General features: G+C 42.6%; 1 long non-coding RNA gene across 1 annotated transcript in view; it reads left to right on the forward strand.

Annotated features, from left to right (window-relative positions):
- Nucleotides 1-16103, forward strand: part of LOC133213141 (uncharacterized) — a 29463-nt gene extending 13360 nt beyond the window's left edge. Inside the window, exon 5 of the long non-coding RNA XR_009725703.1 lies at nucleotides 15535-16103. This is a non-coding gene — a long non-coding RNA (uncharacterized LOC133213141). The remainder of the gene's footprint in view (nucleotides 1-15534) is intronic.
- Nucleotides 16104-22328: the final 6225 nt, after the last annotated feature.

A 22328-nucleotide genomic window follows, 5' to 3' on the forward strand; every position in this document is an offset into this window, starting at 1 on the left:
AGTGTTTATTTCCATGTTATTGAATCACACAAGGGAGTATCTCATGTAGAAAACTGTATTTCCAGAGAAATTAATGACCCCTTAATAAAACAATGAACATTTTTCCTAAATAAAATGGCTGACCAAAATGGTGCCACCAAGTTGGTGGTAACACATCTGCCCAATAAGAAAAGTGGATAAATATTTGTGAATTGCACACCAAAGGCAATCGGGGAGAACTGGTAGCACTAGATGCACAAATATTTTATTAACTTTATCAGCCCATTTATTAACTTCTTAGAAAGGGGCAGAAAGCCCCTGGAGGTGGAGGTCTGTCTTTGTAGTCATGTTCCCCCAAACATTGGGCTGGGGGGCCAAATTGAAATGGCTCTGCCAACTGCTGTGGAGCTGTGCTGAGAGGGGTGGCCTCTGCTGTCCTTACCTAATGACGGTGTTGATGTGGAAGTGCCACATCCATGTGCTTGGCGAGTTCTGCAGCTGACAGTCTGGATGGGACAGAAAGATGCTGCAGTACTGTGAGTGATGGTGAATAGTGCAATGCTGTCCCAGGATTTTCTCTCTCACTACCTCTTTCTGCCCTCCACTCAGGAAGGGAATATGTTCTTTTCCTCAAAAAATGGGCGGAATAATAAATAGCTGCAGCTTTTCACACATTAGATCATATTAAAAAAAATAAGATCTCTACCCATGCATCTGAAAAAAATGTTACACCTGTATAACTTGAAAAGGTGCATTTCATCAGAACAATGTTGGTGGAATTTTTGTTTCATAAGCAGCTCCCTGTATATGAAGCTCTTGCAGTCTGACCCAAAACATTTGTTTTTCTTTCTGGCAACATTTTATTTTGGAAAGGAAATTCTTTTAGGTTGACAATCAAATTTTCTGAAGCAAACAGTTTTGTTTAAAAAATGCTAATGGAATTTTACACTTCTAAAGATTTTTCTCCATTTTCTACTGCAACTAATTGTGGGGCTGGACTAAGTAATTTCTGAATGGACATGCACATCAGCTGATAAGATTTTGAACAGTAAACAAAGGAAGTTTGTGCAACTGAATACACAGTCAGGTATGTAACATTGCTTTGATGCCAAAGCTCCCCTTAAGGAGGGTGTAGATAGGCTGGGGTGGGGCAGGTGAAGAAGGTAAAAAATGGAGAGGGGGATCAAGATTCCATGGAACTCTGGTAAGCCTGGAACTAATGATTGGGCAGGCTGACATGTAGGGAGGGAATCAGAGTCCGGCTGGAGAAATCACAGATCTCCATGAATTCAGTGTGGCAAATACATGACTGCTATAAACACCTAGCTGACAGCACATTGTCCGTGGATCAGTGCACTGGCTTTGACTGTGACACTTGCATATGTCAGGCCTGAGGGTGTCAGGTCATATCATGAAGGGTGAAAAAACCCAGCATTAGGGAGAATCCAGTTTAAGTGACTCACCTGATACTGTGTCAAAACTCAGCAAAGGAATCAGGCACTGACAAATCCAGCTCATCTCTGGCCAGGCTTGTATACACTCAGCTGCATTGGTATCAGTGAATCCACAGTGAGGAGGAAGATCATTAAGTTTCAGGATCACTGAAGATCTGGCAGACTGTACATACTTAAAGCTGTGAAGTCCCATCATTATGCTGAGGATGCTTCTTGGGCACTGTCTGGGTGGCGACTGCCTCTGCTATGGCATTTTGTGTCATCCTCTTGCTTCTCCCATTGATTTGATATATCCAGACATTATTGTCTTATTTCCCAGGCAAGGTGTAGGTTGCATAGCAAAAGAGTGCTTCTTCAGCTGCACTTTGCTTTGGGTATGATAGCCTGGCATTGATTCCTGCTGGGAGGAGGGAGTAGAGTGCTTTAGAGAGTTGCCATCAGGAAAGAAACCAGTGATTGCATTATTCCCCTTCAAACCGTGCTTCATAGCCCCTAGCCAGCTGCTGTTGCCTAACTGGGTCCAGACGGTTTCAGCTCAGCTTCATGTTTTTTTTTCCTAGCTTGCTTTTATAATGCCATCAGCCAATGAAGCAGCCAGCTGTTGTGATTGAGTAGTATTATTGTCATTACCTTCTTCCACTCGGCATGTGTGGTGGTTATGTTTTATCTCAAGTTAAATAGTACATTTCTTAGGGTTTTTCACTGTGCACTTGTACTAGGTTGTTGCAACTGTGCTCTATTTCTGTCCACAGCCTGATTGTCCATAAACTATAGCCATGGTGGGAGAGACAGGAAAGGCAACAAGTTAGTACTGATTTGCTGTACTGACCTCTCCTTGGAAAGCAGGGACCAGGTTCAAGCTGCAGCAAGCAGGAGGTGACTGGGCAAGGAGGAGCTACTTGCAAGTTGAGATGGAGAAGGGACTGATTTCATTTGAGTTTGGAAAAAGGTGTGTGCTTTGTGTCTTTACTCTAACCACCTCCCTCCTGTGGCTTCCTTCCACAATGGGGTCTCTTGCTGACACCCACAATAGTGGGTGAGATGAGGGTCTTGCACACACCTTTTTAATTTGGATCAGTAATCCCTCTCCCCTCATTTCTCTTCTCCCTCTGGGGGAACAATGAGAAGTCAGATTTCTTCAAAAACACAGATCTGAAATTGAGTCTGCCTTTCTCTTTACAAGCAACAAGTGGAGGAACATACAAGAACACAGAAAAGGGTGTGAACTACAGCACCCTGTTTATCTGGCTCTGAGGCATCCTGCTGCAGTGATCTCAAATCAAGGAACACATTTTCTTGATTATGACCTTGTTAATTCTTTATTTGGCATTTATTAAAACTCTAAACTGTACTTAGAAAATACACAGTGATTAATGATCGCTCACTAGGGACCAAGGAAGTTTGTGGGATCACTCAGTTACTGGCAAAAGTAGCAGAAGTGTACCTTTTCACCAGTGTCCCAGTACAAACAGCAAGAGTATTTTTGGACCATGTGGGGGTTATAGCAAATAAGGAATTTTAGGGCAAGGGTGTGAGGCACATGGCTGCTTCTACTTCCTATATGGACCATGCAACTATATCAAGGCTTGCCTAAGCAGTCCATATCACTTTTAGCATGTTGCTGCAGCTCCTCCTGTGGCTTAATCCTGCTTAGTATTGCACAGCTAGAGAGCTCACACCATGCAATCAGCTTTGTAATAGTTCTGTTATTCAAGCTGTGTCCCTTTATTGTCCACAGATAGGAGATATCCTTACAGGAGAGTGCTTATAAGGTGCTCTGCCACAGGAATGTGCCTTTTCTTTTCAGAGATGAAGTGGGCTGCTGATTTTGTTTGTGTCACCCTGCTGAGTGCTGCAGGACAGCTATTGTTATCACCCCTCATTCATTTCACCCTGTCCCTTCCCTGAAGAAGGGCACAGAGAAGCTTGTTTTAAATTCAGATGTGTGTTGAGGCAGTGCCAGGGAAAACAGTTTTCAGAGTTACCTAGGAAAATCAGAGGTGAGACAGGACAGCTATACTGTGCACCTTGGTTGCACTAAAATGGGTGACAAAACCCCAGCATCTGGGAAAAGTGTAATATTAGGCTTCATTTCCAAATAAAGGTGTGCTGTATGTACATGTATTTGTTGCATGGGTTTGGGAAGTACAGTAGCACAAGTTGCAAATAACTGGTGTTTCTCTACAGTATACTGAACTGTAATAGTTTTCCCTCCAATAGAGAATATTGCATAGATGAGTAGGCATCTCTGAGCATCACTGAGAGAGTTCTTTAAAACAAAATACAAAGCAAAAGAAAAAAGTGTTCTGCCTCAATCTTCTCATAGGCAGCCAATAAACCAGCCTTCAAAGATACTTCTGAGGCTGGCTGATGAAGAGGTGGCCTTGGGCACAGTAGCTGAACAAAGCTGGCTCCCGACTGTAGCAAGATTCTGCTGGAAATGGGTACTTTATTTTTGGTGAAGGCAAGAGAGAGGAGTGGAAAACCAGTGGGCTTATCCTTGGTAGTGCTGAGCTACACAGGGTTTGGGAAGCTGGAGGAAGCTAGGGATAAGCATGCATTGGTTATGATGACTGTGATCCAGCTGTATGAGGATGGAGTCGCTAAATCTCATCTTGAGACGAACTGTGTCTTTAAGGCAGAGATACACATAATGAGAATTCTGTTCATCAAAGTGTAAGCCCTCATCTCACTCATTTTAACTTCTAACAGCATTTCTTACAAGCCCATGGTTGCTGCATCACTGTGGTCTAGCCAGCGAAGATAGGCACGACTGAATTTATACTATGTGGTGTAACACTGACATTCATGTTCTTCAGACATTCCATGCCCCACTTAACAAAGGCCATATTGATTAAAGGCTTGAGATCAATTATGTTCGATACTGCGAACCAAAACTTTCTTGCCATGGTCCCATTTCTGAATGATGGGAGCCTGACAGAGCTGGGGCTTAAGCATACATTTGCAACATGTATAAGGAAATGGTGTTAGATTTTTGATTTTGTGAGACTGTTTGTGAAAGTATGTTTCTTATGACTCGTGCTAGACATTTAGAGTTCTTGGGGCACCTGTTTGTCTGCAGGAGGGTCTGTCACTGTGTGGCACAGGTGAGAGGATTCTTGTTGGGAAATTTCCCAGTCTTACTCATTTGCTTGCTTATTTCTTGCTGTTTCCACTGACTTAAGGTAAGGTAAGAGCCCTTGGCATGGATCATAAAGTAGCAGGTGGGCTGCTCTTAGCCACGACAGGTGGGAGCCACATACATGCAAAAGGACAATCTCTGAGAGACACTGTTTCCCAAGAATTCCAATTGAGCAGGACTGATGGATCCTGGCTTACTCCAAGCCTTACTCCACCAGTGAGAGAGCAATAGCATCTTCCCTCTTAGAAGTAAAGCCCTTCCTAGCTCACATTGTATACTGTTAAATACTGTGCAACACCTAAGTACTGTAAACCGCTGGACTACTTAAAGAAGGCAGAATCACTGCTTACTCCACTTTCTGTGAAGGCTGCTCTAACCGGTGTGCTCTGAGGCGAGACATCATTGCCTGTGATTGACTATAGTACTTCAGCTGAGGGAGGCATCAACCCATCAAGACATTTGTGTGCCAACACTGACAGACAAATCCTGAAAGCACATCACTACTAGATCCTTCTGGGTCTGAAGATGGACTCCTGAGAGTGGGAACTTGATGTTCGGTCTTAGACAATCATCTCATTTTGAACACTTGTGCCCACGGTGACCACAGTCCCTGGAGAAGACACTGTTCACAGAGCATCATGTCTGTGGGAGCTTTTAAAGGTTGTGACAGTGACAGTAGTTGTCCTGGAAGAGCTCTAGTACTAGTCACTTTGCTCAGCTAAGGATTTAACCCTGCGCTATTAGGATTTAGCCCTGCTGGCCCTGCGTGGCCGGCAGCTTCAGCAGAATATAATGAAGTTGGAACTGCCTTTTAATTTTCTTCTGTAGTTGGGCTAGAGATACGATTGTTATTTGGACCTGTTTCTGAAAAGAATCTCAGGTCTTTGTGATCAGGCTCTTGATTTAATTCAATTTAATTTAATTTTAACACAGGCAAGATTCTCATTTAAAGTGTACTTTTCCGAGTGTATAAATCTATAGGAATGACACTGGCTCAGAACCTTTACCAGGCAGGCTGTCATAACTAATGCCTATTAGTTAAATTAATGTAACAATGTGCACTTTTAGTACTTAAGAGTCTGCTCCTCAAATATAAACCACAAAGACCTAAAAATGGCTATTTAATTAAACTCATTTTTTTCTTTCCAGGTGCTTTCTCTAAACTTTATTTCCTCAGGTAAGGTGTTCTTACAGGAGAATATGAATTTAAAATGCTAAAAGTAGGAAAAGGCCAAGTTACGGTATAATGATTACACTAAAGCTTACTCGAGACTGTTCTAATTTTATACTATTTCTAGTATAAAATATGGAGGAAATCGAATTAATCTGAAAATGTTTCAGTGGTGAAAACTGAACACTGAAGTCTTCACTGGGAGCTGATGTATGCAAGTAACATGCAGGAAACATGCAATCACTTTCTGAATTACCTGGAAGTTTTATGAATTGCTAAGTTATGTCAGAGCATCATAACTTTCATTTCATTTTCTGAAATCTGCCCATTTTGCTTCACAGTGGTCTTCAAATGTGCTTTGTTTCTAAAAGCTTAAGAGAGGCCCAGAAAAAACTGTGAAGCTGGGACATATCTGAAGCTCATGTGACTTACTGCAGGTACCTTCAGTCACTGGAGCACAGTGAACTTCTTGTCTCTGCCACTTAAATCCCCTGCTGCATAAAAATAAGAGCTCTGTACTTCCATGCCGTGATCTTGTTTGAAGAGCAGTGCCTGGAGCTAATCACAGTACTGTTTGATGATTAATGGAAAAATGCTTTCGCCAGAGAAATCAGAGCAGATATATCTACTGTAGACTTCTAGTGCTCTGGGTTATTATTAATAGATAATTAGCAGCAAGTATTTAACACAGTAAAGGCTACTATGGACACCCTTTTCCGTTTCATCAAAACTATTAACAAAATATTATTTACATCCAAAGATTAGAGGATCAGCTTTGGGTAAGAGACAGAAATTCGTAACCAGAAATAACTATGTACTATGTCCATTGTATACTTTGCGAATGTGCTAAGTACATTGAGTTAATTGGTAATGAACTCAGGGTAAAGTCTCAGATAGTCTAAACATATTGATTGCCAACTCTTTCTTTCTTCTCCTGGAACAGAATTACTGTTCAATGCTGAGCTGAATTAAAATAAAAGAGCACTACAGACTATAATTTTTGCTGCAGACTTAAGACATTTTTTATGGTGTGGCGTGTGACTGGAGTAGGGCAGTAGCCATCAAGCACTGTTTAGGTGCACACAGCACATTCTGTGTTCTACAAATCAGAAATATCTGTAGGGAGTACCCAAAATGAAAGAACAGAGGGTCACCACGAATCTATAATTTTATTGTAATTATAAACGGCCGTGGCCAGAATAGACCCTCCACATCTATTAAAGGACTACTTTTCAGAAAGAAAAAGAAGCTAACTGGCTACAGGACACATGTACTCTGATTATTACAGGTTCGAGCTTGGTCATGAGAAACTGAGAAGAGGGAACAATGCATGTTCTGAGAAACCAGAAATGCCAGAAAATGAACAAAAGGTGCTCCCAGAAGTTGCACATTATTCTGTGATTTGTTCAGGAAGAGTGGATATCTGGCATTTTCCTTGTAAATGGACTTGGAACTATTTGTGGCACAGTTCAATGAAAAGTAGGCTGATGAAAATTATTTTCTTTGTTTTAAAGAAGGTGATTGTATTCTTCACTGCTTTCACATCCAGTCATATACAAGTTTAATGCAATTCAGTCACAAAAGGTGACACTCATCTCACTTAATTTTATACATCCACAAAACAGAAGTCTGCATCCAAACTGGTTGTCTGGCCTCCTTTATGACTGTGGAGACAGTGTAGAGTCAGGAGATGCTTCTAGAGCATGATTCATCTATTCTATTTCAGACATCTATCAGAGGAGGAGACGAATTATGCCCCAGGAGTGCCTATTTCTCCTTGACTATAAAGAGAATTAGGCAGCTAGCTCAGATGAAGATGTCTGTGCTATAATTGTCTAAGATCAAGCAAAATGAACCCCATATGAGGTGACACAAATTAACACTGTGTGCACCTTTGTCATGGCACACTTCCAGAAGCTTCTCACTTTGCTGCTCTAGCACACATGCTTCCATAGTCAGCTGGGACTCCCCTAGCATTAGTGGCAAAATCTCCTCACGTTCAACTGCAGGTTTGAAATGCAAAACCAGTGGGCACCCATAATCAAAAGATTGCTGGCTCAAGGAAGTCCAGACTACTCCTGAGGTGTTCTCAGGACCCCTTCCAATCTTCAGTGAAAGAGGAAGGGACTTCTTGCACCCCTTCAGGTGATGGTTAAACCATTGTGGGTACTGCACAGTGCTTTTGGGTTGCTGGCCCAAATTATCCTGTCTAAAGTACCTATCACCAACTTGAGACAGTGTCTGTAAAGTGTTTTGATTGAGGAGTCTTTTGGAAAGGTCTGTGGGCAAAAGCAAATAAAATAACAAACAAAACAGAACTCAGCTGCCTGACTTTTCAAAATAACCTGCTAAGACATGTGAAATGAAGTCTCTTTCACGGCCCCGCTCCTCTGAGGGATCCAAAAAGGAGTTCATTTTCATACTTGGTGTGTACTTTTGCTGCTTGAAGTATTTCTTTCTGCTTCTCATTAATGCTCTTTTCAGTCCCACAGGGAGATTGCTAGGTAAAGTGACCAAGAAAAGCTTTCTCGATTCTCTTCCCAACTTCATGAAATTTTAATGCTTATTGTATTTGAGCCTTTTGTTTATTTAATATTTTCCCAGGGACAGTATAAGCTGTCCATATTGCTTTCCATCAGAATTACCACTGGAGGAAAAGGGAACACTATAATATCTTCCTTGTTAATATTTTTAATACAACAAGAAGACAATCACAAATAGTCCAGTCTGGTTATATATCAATCTTGTTTATATGTGCATCAAAGATGAAAGGAGTGAATGTGGTCAATACAGATTTTCTTTCTGTGGCTGCTGGGATCTGTGGACAGCAGCTTTTAAGATAAATGCCTGAGGTTAGGTGCCTGCTATGAAATGACTGAAGTATCTTACTGAGTATGTGATCCTTCCTCCATGTGAAGAACAAGTGGAAGAATAGTCTATGGTCTCCTGGCTCCTGAGACACCTTCACCATGTGTGCTGTCAGGGACAGTATGAAGGTCTGATTTACATTTCTTCATGAGGATGAAAGATGTCAGCAAAACCAGACTCCTTGAAAAGTTTCTGGCCTCCTGGAAGAGTTGATGTCTGCACTTTTTCCTGCCTACACTGGCATTAACAATGACTGTTCCCCAAGTATATGCTCAATTAGTCTACTCAGGTCAGGAAAAAGCATGATTCCTTCTCTCCTGAGTGGGGAGCACTTTAGAAAATGCAAGGCCAAGGACAGGGTGGTGTCATGGATGCTTATCTCTCCATCAAATATCCCCTGTAGCTGAGGATAAAGACAGAGATGGATGACAGCAACAGCAATTAAGTAGCCTGATTTCTCAGAAACCATGGCCTTTCTGGAGATTACTCCCACTCATTGTAGTCATTGGAAGTAATGCTGTTCAGTACTCTCAGTACTGAAGAGCCAGTTTAACTTATCCTGAAGCCAACATATGATTTGATGTCTACTCTAAGTCCATATACTGTCTTTTGCTGCCTTTCATTCCAGTCTTGTGCACATCCTGATCTACTGCACTTGGAAAAAAGTCTGTTGTAAAAGAAACCTTTGGAATTAATTTTGAATGAAAGCAATGGCTGGGATTCCCAGCCATGCTCAGTTCTTACCTCCAGTTATGCTTCTAGGCAATAGTTTCTTTTCTATATACAGAACTTTGAAACCTCCCATGCTTTAGATACTGGAATACTGGTGTTATTATTAGCAATAACAACAAAATAATAAAGTAATAATAAAATGACATACTTCCCTCAGTATGTCACTGAGATTGAGGCTTTTTCTTATTTTTATGGTGTGAATTTATACACAGTCCTCAGCTGTTTTCCCCAGATAGATGTTGCGCTTGAATACGAGGGCCAGTAAACTTGCATGGTTTCGCCAGCTGCCTTGGCAAAAATATTACCTGTGGGAGCCAATGAAACATTTATTACATGTTGCCTACTGTGCCACCAATGACATTTCTCCAAATGCAGCTGTGAAGAGATTAAAGATACTTTTAGTTTATTTTGTCACGGTATTATAATAATTGAGATTATCTTGTGCTACGTGAAGTATGATAGAGCCTGGTAAGTGTTTAATTCTTGAAAAGGTGCTGCATGGTGTATACTTGCATTTTCATTGTTGGCTGGGACTCTTTCTTGTCTGTGTCTCTCTAGTGTACCACAGACTTAGATTTACGTCAAGAGAAGCAACAGTGTGTCAACTAAATTCCTGCTATAAAGGTGTGCTAAAACACTTGCTTGGTCAGAAAAATAAAGAAGAGTAATTTATTGCACGAATTGCATGAGTTTTAGCAGTGAGAGAAGAAAACGCATTCCATCTGATGTGTCTGTCAGATGATAGTGCCTGTTTTAAAAAGAAACAGTTGGGGATAACTAGGAAATTGCAGCAAAATGAAACAAATTCCTGCATTTATCTCCATCACAGAGGACACAGGGGAAATACCTGCTCTAAAGCTTCTTTTTCTGTAGGTGATAAAAATGAGTAACAATTTAAAAATGCAATTAGTCACGAGGGCCAGATGGTATCCAGGAGTTTTGAAAGAATTTAAGTCTTTCATCTGTCAGCAAAAGTACATGAACAATCACTAAAGCCGGCTAACATAAAGGAGGGCTGGAATGTTCCCAGAGTAATAGTTCCCTTACTAAAAAGAAAAAACCCCAACTTTACCTCATTACTAGTTAAATTAGTAAGGAAAATAATTAGGGACATGTACGATGCTTAAATGATCACCACAGGCAAAATCTCTTTTCTTCCAAATTACTTAGGGGAATTAAGTTGTGGTAGGTGAGGGTGAGATGGCACACGTGAACTCTGGAGGAGCCACTGATAAAATGTGGCACTGGCAGGTGAGAGGCCAAATCTGTTGTGATGAAGAAACTAATTACAGCAAAGTAAATAGGCAGAATTGGAGCAAATCCTCAGATCTGCAACCAGAGGCCATGGGATGGAGTGAGATCCAAGCTGACTTAATAACCTGTTACTGCCAAAACCTGCAGAAGTTAAACAATTACCCCATCCACTGTGTTCCAGTCAGCATGAAGGTGCCCATATGCCTTCAGGGATTTGAAGATATTTTTATACTCTATCTGAAAATTTACCTCTGAGACGTAAAAATCCGGGGGAAATATGTGTTTCTGAACATATATTTGAATTTTGGACTGCAATTTAGGGTTTTGATTGGAAATTCTTGTGCAGCCTCCACAGCAAGGGGTGTTGCTGGCCAAAACTTGCCTCCCTTTCTCCCTTTGCTTTAGCCTCCCTGCAAAACTTCTGATGCAGAGTGCATGGAGAAAAGCAGGGGCTCACTGTCTTGAATGCTGCCTCTCAGGTAAGCTACACTTTCTCGGATGCATTTCCAGTTTCCTAGAAGCTCACCTGCAAAAGATAGATCTGTGCCTCCTCTTCCTGTTGGAGTGAATCCTGAGATCCAGCCTATTTTTGACTGAGGCTTTGGCTGTACTTGCTAGACATGAGTTGCTTCTTCCTGTAGGCTGAGCAGGCTTGGTACCTGCCTACATCCCTGTAGGGAACCTGCAGAAAGCAAAACCCATGACTGACATAGAAGCAGCCTCCTTATGTACCAGCCAGAAATACCCACTGAATTCCTTCCTCAGGGATACTGTAGCAATTTTTCTATTCTTATTATTTTTATCACCCTTCCCCTCCAGTTCATCAGCTGTTCAACTGTGCCGTAAGGTTAGGACAAAACAGTTGCCTCTTGTGTCACTTGCTTTGTTTTGTCCCCCCAGCAGGACTGCTTGGTGGGACACGGGAGATGCTGTGGCAGTGCTGTGTTCATGAATAACTCCTTGGAGACTTTTTATTTTCCGGAGGACTTTTTCCTCACCAGTAAAATGGGGGATAGGGAGGGGCAAAGCATCTCGCTTCCATTTAAAGCTTCTCTCTGATAGAAATCAGTAGCACTCTGTGTTTGGATTCATTGTCCATGCTTGGGGGATGGGTTGAAAGCACAGATGGCAGCGAGGTGGAGGTCTCCAGCAGAGTCTGGACAGGCTGTCTCAGCACAGTCTGTGGTGTGTGTTCCCCACATAGCTTGGCTCTCAGTGTGGTCTCCTAGCCCAGTTTGCCCTGTGCCTCTAGTCTTACATACAGCTACTCTCTGCCCATACATGCCAAGGAGGAAGCACATGGGCCAGGAGTATCAATGGAGGGCAGTCAGAGGCAGGGAGAGATGCTGTGTTGACTCAGGGACTGTCCTCCACCAATGTCCCAAGCCTCCCACTGACCTCTGCTGCTGCATCTCTTTCCCATGCAGCCACAGAGCACACCTCTTTGAACCTGTCTCCAGGGAGTTGCCTGCAGCCAGAGACCCTTTTGCTTGAACTGTGCTTACTCGGGTTGCCATCACTTTTCCATGGATAGCGTGATCAGAGTGGCATAGCCCTGTGCACACTGCCGACCAGGGTGGTGGTCCACGCTGCACCAACCTTGTTAAGCAAGTGAAACAGCACACAGGCTTTCTCAAACTGCCCTTAATTGCAGTCAGCCTTTTGGGGGTGCAGAACTGTAAAAAGACAAGAATTCTTTAGCTATTGTTTACGTTTCTTCATCAAGCTATGAAAATTAGTGCTTACAAAGGTAATTGTTGTTTGATTGCTCTGAAAACTGTGCCCTCACAGGGACAGGCCTCTGTACCCATTTGAGCCTGTCTGTTTGTCCACATCCTAATTACATCTAATTATAAATAATTCCAGGAGCAGGCATAAGCTGGTTTTGTGGCATAGATGTTCCAACAAGATTCAGACATATTGTCAACATGTTTTAGCAGTTTAATTGTAGAGCTGGAAAGCAAAGAGTTGGGAGCTTTATTCTTTGTCCTGGCACAACCCTCACATCCCCCTCAACCACCTGTAGCTGTGCAAAGCTACAGCTGAAGCTTGTCACTGAGACTCCCTCTGCAGCTCAGGAGGAGAAGCAGATGTCCTCTTGTCAAAGAAGTCTGGATACCTGACTTGGGATGGGAACTGAGTTTTTAGGTAGGCAGCACTGATGTCACCCCTGGAGCCTGACTTGTTCATCACTGCTGCTTACCTGCTTGTGCCTTGTGGTGGAACCCCCCAAGCACTCTCCACTCTGTCCGGTGGATATTTTTCCAAACATGAAAGAGTTATTTCCAAAGAAAGGAAGAGTTTGTAAATTATTGCCACTCTGCTGGTGCATTTCACTAATGTAAAAATGGTGTGTCAGAATATTCGTTCTAAGCAAGAAGCATGGATAAAGCATTTCCTGATTTTGTCAGTAGCAGTCTGTAGTGGAGTTGCTTCTGTGCTCTGCATTGCTGGTGACTGGCGTATAGCACTGCAGTCCCAAAAGAATCTGCCTTCTTCCTCAGCTCAAATGAAAGTCATTTTAAAGTTCATTTTCATATGATTTCAAAACATGTTTGTGCCACGGTGCAGCTGGCATCTTGCATTAACAGCAAGGTGTCCTTTCTTTCCATTTTAGAGAGCTTAGTTTTGCTTTGTCACAAGTCATTGTAGCAAACCTGCTGCTACCAAAATCATGGATGGCACAAGCAGTGGAACTGCTTGTGTTGTGTCTGTTTACCAGCCCTCCCAAATCCTTGTTAATATTAACAAGATCCCAGCTTCTGTGGTACTTCTGAGATTTTCTACCAATGTGCCCTACAAAAGGCTCTTACACATATAAATTATGCAGTGCTACGATCATGTAGCTGAAATAAAAGCCAATAATTTCTGAAAAGAACCTGCACAAAACCGTGCTGTGCCAGTTTCAGAACATTATAGTGAGACTTAGCAGTAATTAATTAATATTTCATACCTGGCTTTCTAAACCTCGATGAAACGTTTCATACTAAAGTGATGGACAGAACTTCGTTGCATGACACTCTCCTGCTGTCCAGAAACACACCAGGCACAGCTCAGTGTGAACTCCTCAATTTGCATTTAGTTTTCCAAAGTCTGCGGTACTTTTTCTTTCTGTCTTGGTAAGATGAGTAAACGTTTTGTTGCAGGAGAGAGGGCAACACAGCTGTATGGAGGTTATGCACTGAATCCCAATGGGAAGGGAGAGGTACAGAGTATATTTAATGCATTATGTGCACAGAAAGTAATCAAGTCTGTAGATGTCGTGGGCAAAAAGAGACAATTCCATCTCTTACTGGGCAGGCATTAGGCGTGAACACCTGCCTATTGCATCTATAAATAAAATCTCTGTGGCTCTTCCTTTCAGCCTGAGCAGCCTGAGCATGTGTTTTCTGGAGCAGCTGTCTGCTCAGGGAAAAGAACAGAGTCACCCTGCGGTGGTAACTGTTTAATTTACATCGATAATGACAGCCCTGGCGCAGGCTGTCCTCCTCGCCAGCTCCCAGCGTGGTGGTGAGGGAATTCAGCTGCTAAAGCTGGAGGGAGGAGATTCCTCCTTCATTTCGTGCGATCCCCCGCCGTGCCGAGGTGAGGGTGCTGGTGCTGCCTGCAGTCTGCTGCTCACTGCTGTGTGCTCCTGCTCCCTGCAGCAGTTCTTCCCAGCTGGGAAGATGTGATTGCTGGGTCTCTGACCCAGGGGGTTCCCATAGATGTGTGGTCAGAACCTCTAGGCATCCACCCTGAAAGGTGAGGGAAGCTCGAATTACATTTTTGATTTGTATAAATAGTGCTTTGCTATTTTATTGTACAGCGCTTTGTCTCCAAATCCAGCATGAAGCTTTTCCTTCCCCCTGCCTTGGCAGAACAGTGCTGAAGAGCAACTGTGTCTAGCAAGGAGGAGACTTTATCTTCATTGCTTTTCTTTTCATCAGACACCTCTGGAAGGGCATCAAGGAGATCCCAGTTTCTAAACTGGTTTTATTTGTCTGGGACAGTCTATGGTTCTGTGATTCTGTGATTCTATCCCTAAGTATATATGTCTCTAGGGTTTTCTTCTGCAGTTTGTCAGGGAAATATGAGCTCCAGTCTCCAACCTATAACACAGTGCCTATGCCCAGGATCTTACACAAGACAAGGGTTACCCTGGCATGCCTGTATGTAGATTGGACAAATCCAGCTGTGATGCTGATCGGATCTGTTCTCATACCAGAATGACTGGAGGGAATAATTGAAACTGTCTGTGACTATAAAAAATAAATACATTTGGCACTTCTAATTCTCCATCATTTGTTACTTGTTCTTCCTCTCATTCAGATTGGATGTCATCCAACCAAGTGGATGTCATCCAACCAAGTAACAAAATCAACCAGTCTCAGATGGCCAGTTACGATCGACTAGGATTATCAATAACTAAGAGAAATTAGTAAATTAAAAGAAGCTCTGAAAATTGTTGACTTTTTGGACAGCAAGTCATTTATTACACAATATTTTATGATAATTAAGATTCGTGAGTGTATAATTGTTAGACAAAAAGAGGACTGGAATTTGTGAGGAATGTGAAGTTTTAAATAATTTATTTTGCCGTGGGTATTAAAAGTGGTTTTCTTCCCATACATCTCTATTGGAAAATATGTTAATTAAATTGAATCTGTCCCTTAGAAACAAGAACAACAGATTTTATTCCAAAGTTTGACATTCACACTGTGCATTTTCCTGAGTAAATATATATACCAATTCTAAAAATTCAAACAATGTCATACAAAATCAAGTAAGTCATGGTGCTATTTAAATATATAGACAAATTTATAAAATTCAGACCATGTTAATCTGTCTTTGAGTGTTACATATACAAATGAGTGCATAATAAACCTCCATCATTTTAGAAGAAGAATTAGCTACCAAATTAATTCACATACTATTTTTTGTTTTCTTCACAGGCAAAAATCTGCCTTCAGTGATATAGATCTTCATTCATTCTTTCTTCAGATCTGTTTTCTGAGGGATGCTTAATAGCCCATAGCAAAAATTCACCTATTTTTTTATATGAGGAAAAGTGGTTTCATGAAAATCAAAATCTGCCACAGGAGAAAAGACTGATGAAATTGGGCTTATGAAAAATGAAAACCAATGGCTGTTTCTCCTTGTGGCTGAGTCAGTGTGATACATCACAGGATGCTTCTACACCTCTGCTCTGTGGAGAGGCCATGGGAAATACAGTCTGGCTGGGGAGCAATTCCCATCTGGGAGAGCAAGAGGATGATGGGAGACAACTCCCAAAAGTCTTTCTGGCATCTGGAGTGAACACAGAGATTAATGTTGACTCAAAACAAGAAGCTGCATTTCAGGCCAGTGAATCAAAGAGAAAGACTTGTTTTTGGAACGCCAAGAAATGCTTTATTTTAATCCAGAAGTTCCTGAATCACAGTTGTGCAAACTTTTGTTCCTTTCATTCATACATTCCACTTTCCTGTGTCATTTCTGTAGGAAACAAATCCAGGGTGATCAGTATCTCCTGCAGCTTAGGAATCCTGTGTCTTCATTCTAGTTTCTCTGTTGTTAAATGAATTCAATGAAAGTACTTAGAATCATAGAATCATAGAATAGTTAGGGTTGGAAAGGACCTTAAGATCATCAAGTTCCAGCCCCCCTGCCATGGGCAGGGACACCTTGCACTAAACCATGTCACCCAAAGCTCTGTCCAACCTGGCCTTGAACATTGCCAGGGATGGAGCATTCACAGCTTTCCTGGTCAACCTATTCCAGTGCCTCCCCACCCTAACAGGAAAGAATTTCCTCCTTATATCCAATCTAAACTTCCCCTGTTTAAGTTTTAACCCATTACCCCTTGTCCTGTCACTACAGTCCCTAATGAAGAGTCCATCCCCAATATCCCTATACGCCCCCTTCAGATACTGGAAGGCTGCTATGAGGTCTCCACGCAGCCTTCTCTTCTCCAGGCTGAACAGCCCCAACTTTCTCAGCCTGTCTTCATACAGGAGGTGCTCCAGTCCCCTGATCATCCTTATGGTCCCACTCTGGACTTGTTCCAACAGATCCAGGTCCTTCTTATGTTGAGGACACCAGAACTGAGCACAATACTACAGGTGAGGTCTCACGAGAGCAGAGTAGAGGGGCAGGATCACCTCCTTCGACCTGCTGGTCACACTCCTTTTGATGCAGCCCAGGATACAGTTGGCTTTCTGGGCTGCAAGCGCACACTGAAGCCGGCTCATGTTCATTTTCTCATCGACCAGCACCCCCAAGTCCTTCTCCACAGGGCTGCTCTGAATCTCTTTGCCCAGCCTGTAGCTGTGTCTGGGATTGCTCCGATGAAGGTGTAGGACCTTGCACTTGGCTTGGTTAAACTTCATGAGGTTGGCATCAGCCCACCTCACAAGCGTGTCAAGGTCCCTCTGGATGGCATTCCTTCCCTCCAGCGTATCAACCGAACCACACAGCTTGGTGTCATTGGCAAACTTGCTGAGGGCGCACTCAATCCCACTGTCCATGTCAGTGACGAAGATGTTGAACAAGACCGGTCCCAACACCGATCCCTGAGGGACACCACTCGTTACTGGTCTCCAGCTGGACATTGAGCTATTGACCACAACTGTTCGTGTGCAGCCATCCAGCCAGTTCTTTATTCACCGAGTGGTCCATTCATCAAATTGATGTCTCTCCAATTTAGAGACAAGGGTGTTGTGTGGGACAGTGTCGAACGCTTTGCACAAGTCCAGATAGATGACATCAACTGCTCTACCCCTGTCCATCAGTTCTGTAGCCCCATCATAGAAGGCCACCAAATTAGTCAGGCAGGATTTCCCCTTGGTGAAGCCATGCTGGCTGTCACCAAGCACCTTGTTGTTTTTCATGGGCCTTAGCATGCCTTCCAGGAGAATCTAAAAAAGATGCTCTACACTGGCTGGGAATCAAACCCGGGTCAACTGCTTGGAAGGCAGCTATGCTCACCACTAAACCACCAATGCCCAAGAACTTCATTTCTTAAATTACTTCAAGAACTTTAATTTCTTAAAATGGATGGAATGACAAATATGAAAAATTAGTGGCTCATATTATTTTCTTCCTCAAGTCAGAGGATGTTGTGTTACTCTGGGATGCACAAAATTCACATTCCCAAGGATGATAATGTAAATTTGTTTCTGCCTTGTGTCATAGATGAGCTGTGAAGCAGTTAAACCTTTACAAGTGAATTGGAAACAGTCTTTTCTCCCCCATTTACCTGCTAATGTCTTGAAGCACAGGTTTCAAGGCTCTGCACATGATGCTTTAAACAATCATCACCAAAATAACTGATTTTTTTGGACTCTTCTGTTTGAGTGAACAAAGAAGCCTGTGATATGCTGGATCTAAAATACATTAAAAGGTCTGTTGGACACTATCTGCACAGCTTAACTGGGCAATTATGCTACACAGCAAGTAGATACGTGCTACAAATGGAGTGTGCCCTAGAAGTAAGGCATGTTTGTTAAAAGCTGACCCGATTCTACCTCCAGCAAGGGTATTTTTGTCTCCTTCATCCAGCTGAGGTGGGTGTTGTCAAGCAACTAGGCAGTTTTGAAGCTGTATCAGTTTAAAAATACCCATGGAAGACTTTTGTGACACTTTCACACATATTGCTTTCATGGGTGTATAAGGCCAGAACTTTGACCCTCTGTACAGTAAAAGATGCAATTTCATTTAGTTTCTTTTGCATTGCACAGAAAAAAAAAAAAGAACAAACCACAAGGAAGATTCCCTGTGTCAGAAGAGAGGCAGCTAGTAGGTCAGAAAATATATTATGGGAGATACAGATTCATCAGCTGGCTTAATACAAGGTGCTACGTTTTTCCTACAGACTTTATAGGAAGTCTGTAGGACTTTCTTTCCCATCTTTCAGCTGCTGTGGTGACAACTACTCAAATATTTAGTTCAGTATTTCCAGTGATGATACCATGTCCCTTCATACCTTCCTAGATTGTTTCAGGAGTATTCTGCTGTCCAGTGAAACTTCTGTCTCCATAGATCCTGGTCTGTGGAGCTGCCTATTTAATTTGGTTTCTGAAAGCAGTGGAGGGATTTACTGGTTATTTCTATGCTGCTCACTTGGCAAGGAATCGGACTCTGGACTTGGGATAAAGGGGCACAAACTGCCTTGCTATTTCAGGCAAGTCCTCTCCAGAGCATACTGACTGCATTTGCATTGCACAGGCTCTGGTCTTCAGGTGAACCTGCATCCTTAAACTTTGAATGGTATTCCATGGGCTTCATTCAAAGTGTCTGAGATTGGATATTAGGATTAGATATTAGGAAACAATTCTTCCCTGTGAGGGTGGTGAGGCACTGGCACAGGTTGCCCAGAGAAGCTGTGGATGCCCCATTCCTGGCAGTGTTCAAGGCCAGGTTGCATGGGGCTTTAAGCAACCTGGTCTAGTGGAAAGTGTCCCTGCCCATGGCAGGGTGGGCTGGAACTAGATGATCTTTCAGGTCCCTTCCAACCCAGACTATTCTATGATATGATTCCATGATCTTCTCTGTGAGGTTTGTGCTATAGGCCAGCCATGCTGTGGCTGTATGTGTCCAGTGATATGTATGAAGGCTTGTGCTCCCTGTAGGTGCAAAGCCTGCAGAAAGTGTGTCAAGCCAGTGCTGATATAGTCTTGCCTACACCCCCTTTGGAACATTCCTTATCATAGGTATCCCCAGTACCTTTCCCAGGCATGGTGGTAGGAACTAGCTGGAAAGAAACACACATGCTAAGCTCTAGTCCTCTTCTGCGTGGGGTAAAGAAGTGCAGTGTAGGCATCACTGGTGTTTCAGACACTTGCAACCATATGCTGTGGTTTCTCCTCTCAGAGAATTATTTTTGTCAGTACTGGAGTACCAAGATCAGGATGGGAACGGCATACGAGGAAATACCAGCCTGGGCCCCCTGTGCACAGCTGGGGAAGCCAGTACTTTTAGAGCCTCTGTGTTAAGAAATAGTTTTGAAATACTTTTTGTGATAACAGCATAAGCTTTATGGATTTTGCTTCTTATCCTGAAAACAGGGCTTGATTGTTATTTTCACTCCTTTTTTTTTTTTTTTTCTTTTCTAGGAGGGGAGGTCAAAGACCAAGGTGTACCTACTGCCAGCCCAACCCCCTGTATAGAACAAAAGCTTATGTAGGCTCCCTTGAAATCCTCATTGCATTCATTGTGGAAAATTAGATTATTCTCATATCACTGAGTTTCAGCTGCAGATTTCTATTTAGTTCATTAATTTGCCTTGAAGTTGGATGGAATCAGGAACATATTTCTCACTTTGATTGAGTAGTTAGGGTTGATACTTCTTGCTTTCATGCCACTCCTTTTAAAAGTCTTTTAGCTGTGTTTTTGAAAATAAAGTGAGTGAATTTATATTTAGACATCAGCAAGAACCACATGGCAGAGACAACTACTCTGGAATCCTAATGGGCTCTCAAGAATTATCCTCTGTGATTATCTCCACGTCTGAAGGACCATATGTCACAGGCTCTGCAAATGGCATCTGGTTATATCACACAGAGAGGTTTCTTCTATCTATTTTGCAAGCAGCTCAACCCAAACTGGTGAACAAATCCCTGAATATATTGAAAGGATTCCTTTAAACTGTGTTATTAAAACTGATGTCTTCTGCGAGCTGGATGCCTGTTTTCCCTAAAGACAATCTAACTCTCTTATTATTTCATGCTGTGTCAGAAAGGACACGTGATAAAACAAATGAGTAGCTAAGCTAGTATACCAGAAAAATCATTATGAATGACCTTTTTCTCTTCTACCTACAAATGTTATCCAGAAAGGGTACAACCTTTCAGCTCCAAGATAGACCAGAGTACCTCTAATCTATCAGGGCAGAAATCTTGTAATGAGAAATGAATGCCACCTGAGCAAACAGTACCATAATTACTTAAACAATTACTATATTGATCTGAAATGTGGTCAAGTGGATGGCCTGTGTTTGGGTGATAGGGGATGGTGACTTTTTTTGTGAGCTCCTTCTTAACTCAGTCCAAGTGACCCCCTGGACCATCCTGAGCTGCCTTGTGTCACAATGCATGTGCCTTCCCCACCATGTCTGATCTACAGTGCTGTCTACATGTATCATTAGGTGAGAATTCTGGTGATCTAGTGACAGAACTCAAGTGATATAAAAATCCCCTCAAATCCTCATTAGGAAATACTTTATTTCACATCCTTGCTGATGAAAATAGCCCAAGCAGTACTTCCTCCTATCCTACCTACACAGCCTTTCTGCAGGCTTCCAGTCATTGCAGCAGAGTTATGCCAGTAAGACCCAAGATTTTGGCCTGCAAAGAAACATATTCACTGTTTTCCAGATGAAAGTGATCAGAAGAATGGGTCTGACTCATCTCTCATGCCCAGGCACATTAATAGGAACTCAGTGTAGAATCAGGGTGAGGATGCCAGTATCCTACAGATGCATTTAAATGTGGAGAGGATGCAGTGTTGTAAATCTCTGTCTAAAACAAATAGTGCTTCATAAAAAGATGCCGAAGGGGCACTGGAAAGAAAACCATCTCTGTGTTAAGTCTGTGGCATGGCTTCTTTCTTTAGTGGCCCTCTGAAATTGAGGTTGGGGCCCACACCCATCAGTCCTATTTTACCATGCTTTGTGTTTTTTAGTGTCCAGGTAAAATTGGAGATCTTGAGGCTTCCATCATGAAACATTTGCTCCGGTGGCATGGACAAGCTCTGCAATGTCCTCTCCAGTGCTGGTGGTTTGGCTGCTGTGCACAAGGCCACCTCTGATACCTGGTCCTTATGAAATCTGGGTTCTCACTGCTGGGAAAGCAGTGACTTGGCCAAAAGGAGCTGCAGAAAGACTCATCTCCAGGATTAGGGGCCACATTTCAGCTGCAGCCCTAGTGCTGAGTCTTGCCTAAGCTATGCTGCAGCTGTACTCCCTTGCTGATCCCACCCTTGCTGCTCTGACTTGGCTCCAGAGGTGTCCTTCCACCCCAGAGGTGGCTGGAGCACCTCCTGTATGAAGACAGGCTGAGAAAATTAGGGCTGTTCAGCCTGGAGAAGAGAAGGCTGCATGGAGACCTCATAGCAGCCTTCCAGTATCTGAAGGGGGCCTACAGAGATGCTGAGGGGGGACTCTTCATCAGGGACTGTAGTGATAGGACAAGGGGTAATGGGTTAAAACTTAAACAGGGGAAGTTTAGATTGGATATAAGGAAGAAATTCTTTCCTGTTAGGGTGGTGAGGCACTGAAACAGGTAAATGTTCAATCCCTGGCAGTTCAAGGTCAGGTTGAATAAAGTCTTAGGTAGCATGGTCTAGTGTGAGATGTCCCTGCCTACAGCAGGGGAATTGGAACTAGATGATCTTAAGGTCCTTTCCATTCCAAATAATTCTGTGATTCTATGAAAACCCAACTGAACCAGGTAAATCCAAGGTCTGAACACTGGCTCTCAAGATCTGTAGTATCTGTGTAAGGCAAGAGCTATGGGGTTTTTAAATAAGCTTACAGTCCCAGTAGAGAGACTTTGGGATGAAAATATTATTTTAGCAATTAAAATGATGTATTAATGAAGATTTATGTACTTCCACAACTCTTTCCTACTAGCAGTATACTCATATATGTGTATATATGTACATATTCCAGGGTGAAAATGTTTATTTTTCTCATTGTGAACACCTCACCAATCTTTGATCTGTTACTATGTCTAGCAAAATGTAGTACTTA

This window comes from Neopsephotus bourkii, unplaced genomic scaffold (genome assembly GCF_033783945.1).
Source record: "Neopsephotus bourkii isolate Nb327-2 ecotype Australia unplaced genomic scaffold, CSIRO-AGI_Nbou_v1 NB_780, whole genome shotgun sequence".
Classification (NCBI taxonomy): domain Eukaryota; kingdom Metazoa; phylum Chordata; class Aves; order Psittaciformes; family Psittacidae; genus Neopsephotus; species Neopsephotus bourkii.